The sequence below is a fragment of the Pteropus vampyrus genome, unplaced genomic scaffold (assembly GCF_000151845.1).
Source record: "Pteropus vampyrus isolate Shadow unplaced genomic scaffold, Pvam_2.0 Scaffold148, whole genome shotgun sequence".
NCBI lineage: Eukaryota > Metazoa > Chordata > Mammalia > Chiroptera > Pteropodidae > Pteropus > Pteropus vampyrus.
This window is the reverse complement of record NW_011888929.1, coordinates 1904670-1909351: the sequence shown is the minus strand read 5'-3', so window position 1 is coordinate 1909351 and position 4682 is coordinate 1904670. Positions and strand designations below refer to the sequence as shown.

The window sequence follows — 4682 nt, the reverse complement described above, 5'->3', positions numbered from 1 at the left end:
GAACAGGACAAAGAAATAGAGACTCATGGACATGGACAATGGACTAGTGGTTACCAGAGGGTAGGGGATATGGGAGGAGGGGGAAGGTAGTCAGGATAAAGGGGGTCAAATATAGGGGGAGGGGGAGGGCGAAGTGGGTAAAGGGGATCAAATATATGGTAGCTGAAAGAAACTGGACTTTGGGTATAAACACACAATATATAGATGTTTAATTATAATGTATAACTGAAAATTATATAATTGTATTAACCAATGTTACCCCCAATAAACTTAATTAAAAAAAATAATATGTAAGAGATAGTTTAAAAAAACAAAACAAAACTGATAGCTAAACAATGATTGACTTATGGGTACATGAGAAGAGACCGTGAAAGGCATAGATGAAACTCTTTGGGAGAGCCTACTGCCAGATAAGTCAAGAGAATAAAATATTTCCAAGTTGAAACACAGATTGCAAGGAAGTCAAGAATGACCAAGGCTGAGAAAACACCAATATATTTGATAACAGATGCTTGACTAATTTTGAGAAAACATGTTAAGTTGGTGGTGAGTCTCAATCTGGATTGTAAATTATTAAATGAAAAGAGGAAGTACAGAAATGAAGACAATGTAGATTAGTCTGACAATACAGAAGGAAGTCAGACTAAAATAACAAAACATACATTTTACAATCTTATTAAAAACAACTCAAAGTTCAAGTTCTATTCTTATATTAAAAAAAAAAAAGAATGATATATTCACTGTTACAATGCCAGTTATGAAAAGTTTACATCCTTTGGGATTCTATTTCCTGAATTATAGTAACAAGCTTTCGTGTAGGAACCTAGGGAAAAAACCTAAATTAGATAAATATTTAACAAATCTATTTTATTTTGTGTAAGTACTCATTAAATAATTCTTCAAAGTTTCTAAGACATATTAAGAGAATTAATGAAATGGTGCACATTTTTTTATAATAATTCTTATCACCATAGATAGAAGTTCAAATTATTTTTATAAGTCTGCTTTAGTAGAAATTGAATTGCACGGGATGACTGATTGTCAAGGACATTTGAGCAAACAAAGGATTTATTTTATTCAGAAATCATTCAATGATTTCTTGATGTTTTTATTTAATTTGTATCATATCAAGATGATAAGTTTTCCAAAAAGACACATGCAAAATATATAAAAGATTAATAAAAGCCCAATAAGTTTCTATATTCCTGCAGTTTGACATAAAGCCTTAATATTATACGGCTTCTTTTACATAGATAAATATACTTGAGTGGGAGTTTTCTTGTCACAAGCTTTCCAAGTTCTCTTGAAACTCTCCATAAATTGAAAATTCTGGACAAAGATTTGGAGAGAAAAATGTCTCCTGGGTTTAGGGTAGGATAGTCAATACCCAAGGAGCAAAACTTAGAAGAGAAAATGGAAAAATTAAGAATACTCAAGGCCATTTCAATTGTCGTACTTTGTGATAAACAGACTGTCAGGAAATAAGAATGATGGCTGTATCTCACTGTTTAAGTGGCAAAACAAATATCGGGGATCAGAAAGAGAGAGTAACGCGGGATCCATTCTGTCTGCTTTATCTGGGGCAAAGCAAACTGAGAGGATTGGGGTGGAACAAAGGTACATTTAAATTGATGCTTACTCTTAAGTGTTATTTCTGATTTAATGACAGTGATCTTATGTGCTAAATTACCAGCAAAATGCTGTTCAACAGCCAATTCTCTGGAGATGGAGGTGGGCGGGAACCCTAATATATAGTCTTAGATGCTTTATGGGTGATTTCAAGCTACCAAGAAGTGAAGAGATGCACACAATCAACTCTTGCTAGCAGGAACAAACCAGCTCCAACACATTACTAGAATAACAACAAATTTTCCACAAGACAAGTAAGAAAAAAAAATTTGCTCTAGATTTTTGTTTGGTCTTTGTATTCGTTTTCTATGGTTGCTATAACAAAATACTACAAACTTTGTAGTTTAAAATGACATGCATTTTTTTTTCTCTTACAATTATGGAAGTCAGAAGTTCAAAATCAGTTTCATTTGGCCTAAATCAAGGTGCCCTCCCAGTAGGGCAAGACTACTATCTCTCTGGGGGCTCTAGAGAAAATCCATTTCCTTGAGGGTTTTTTTTTTTTTTTTCATCTTCTAGAGCTGCATTTCTTGCATTCCTTAGCTCATGGCCCTTTCCATCTTCAGAGCACATAATTCTAATCTCTACTTCCATCATCACATTGCCTTCTTTTCTTCTATAGTCAAATCTCACCTTGCCTCCTTCTTGTAAGAACAATTGGTACTACATTTAAGGCTGACCCTAATCAGTAAGAGTAATCCAGGCCAATCCAGGGCAATGGCCCCATATAAAAATCCTTAACTTATCCCTTTACCATATAAGGTGACATTCAAAGTTTCCAGAAATTAGGATATGGACATCTTGAGGACCATTACTCAGTCTACCACACTTTTTAAGGGCAATGCCATTTTTTAATATTTTTCCATTGCTCTTAGAATCTACATTATTCAGTAGTAAACTAAGGAGATTGATTCGTGGATTATGTAAGAAGGTTATTTTGTACATAATTTTCTTGTTGACACAATTCTTCACAAAAATAAACCTGTTGTCTACACATACATTCTCAGTTGATGACTTTGCTTGTAGTTCATTGAAAAAAAAAAAAAAAGCCATCACACTTCTCACCACCAAATAGTAGGTTATCTGCATCAATAGTTTTTTTCTTTTTTTTCCACTATGACAAATGATGAATTCTCTAACAAAGGCCAATTTTTCTGCATGCATTCTGAATCAATTCCAACTTACTTTCTAAAGTGACTTCTTCAATTCTTTTTCTCTTTATCTCACTATCTAACTCCAGGGATGAGAAAAGAACCCAGAGACTGTTTTTCCCCCCCCCCCTTTTCTTTTTTTATTATCCTCTCTGTGCCACTATGAAATCACTGTAGCTTTAAAGAAGGGGGATGAGAGAATGTGCCTTAGGAATGAGAAAGACCTTAGAACATCTCATCTGGACTGGAAGACGAGTGAAAAGCCTGGTCCTTTACATAGTGGATAGTGGGAAGATACTTTGCTATATCTTCTTGAAGAATTAAACCTATTATCAGAAAGTGGTGATCCTCTCTATCTTTACAAATGCATTTAATATCTTGTATGATGTTAATACAACAACTTCAACTTTTTTAAAGTTAAGATTTTCCATCCTTTCACTCTAATATTTGTAAAATTTTTCAAACAATGCCTCACATGTAGAAATAAAATGTAACTGTTGAATAAATAAAAATAAGCTAAAAAATGTCTCCAGAATTGGGCTGGGGATTCAAATAAAGAGAGAAATGAAAGTATGAAATTGCCGTACATGAGACAGAGGTAGTAAGACCCCGAAGGGAGACTAGAGGCAGCAATGTTGTGGGGGATAGGCAGAGGTATGTTGAGGGATAGAGCAGTCATAGGAATGAAAGCTTGGCGAAAGAGAAGTGTGGTTAGAGGGGAATGTTTAACAAGTGTTGCTGTGTTATGTGTAATGCCAGCATCTCATTAATTACCTTCTAGACCACTACTCATAAGTGTTTTTGGAGCTAGGTTTTGTTTTGTTTTCTTTTCATTTCAATTATATATGAGATTGGCCTCATGGAGCACTGAATGAGGGCAGGCAGGTCCTAGGACACATAGTTACATTCAGTATTCAGGGTAATATCCTCCCTTGTATAGTATTGTAAACTACATAAAGACAGTTACTGTATTTGTTTTGCCCTCCAATATGTTCTTACCATGCAATAAATTATCTGATAGTTAGTAGGTATGCAATACACATTTGTGAATGTGTGAGGATAATTTTCCACAGTGTTAGCAGAGGAAATTCTGATCATGTCATTCATGCACTTCACATCTCCAAAAACTTCCCCATTTATATTTTAGACACCTCTTGTGAGCCAGTTCAAATAATCTTGGCCAAAATTTTTACCTCCACAACTGGTCACTATAACCAGGTCTGTGTAGGTGCAACCAGTTCACACAGTTGCAACTCGAGGGCCACTTGTAAGTGCATAGAAATTAACTGCCTGTGAAGCTACCATACTAGAATAGGAAATGGAAACTGATTGATACGTCTTCCAAAGAGACTTCTGAATGCATTTTATAAGGCTCTAGTCCTTTGAGATCAAGCCCCAGATGCCTGTAGAAGTGGTCATCTCCATAATGCTTCCCACCTTTTCACTGTTTTACTCCTCAGCCCCACTCCATCTCACATTCCTGCTTTCTGGGAAAAAATTCAAATAAATTACCTATAAGCAAATTTTGTTTCCAACTATGTTTTAGGAGAATCCAAGCTAAGACAATACATTCTATAATATTTTTAAAGTAAAATGTTATCTGTACTTGAGAGAAAATAATTTGCCTATGTATATAGCTTCTATTATTTTTGGAATGGTCTATCTTTTTTTTCAGATAAGTGTAAAACCTCAATGTTCTTGAAATGATTTTTATATCTAACTCTATGGTCACAATAGATTAAATGTAATTTTTATATTCAATCCCCTGCTGAGGTGTTTGCCAAGTTTGCAGTAAGGTCCATTCTAATGTCTGCTTCTGCATTTAGAGGTGTGTAAAATCCAACAGGAATTTCAGCTGATTGTGGTGCAATAAATGGATTCATCCACAATCATATTTGGTTT

The 4682-nt window shown here is 34.7% G+C and overlaps 1 protein-coding gene and 1 long non-coding RNA gene across 2 annotated transcripts in view; one reads left to right on the top strand and one right to left on the bottom strand.

Moving 5' to 3' along the window:
• LOC105298269 overlaps positions 1-2114 on the top strand; it is a 6971-nt gene extending 4857 nt beyond the window's left edge. Inside the window, exon 3 of the long non-coding RNA XR_896423.2 lies at positions 2103-2114. This is a non-coding gene — a long non-coding RNA (uncharacterized LOC105298269). The remainder of the gene's footprint in view (positions 1-2102) is intronic.
• The window catches only part of CNTN5 (contactin 5), a 508562-nt gene that overhangs the window by 348396 nt on the left and 155484 nt on the right, over positions 1-4682 (bottom strand). The gene's annotated exons all lie outside the window — the stretch shown is intronic.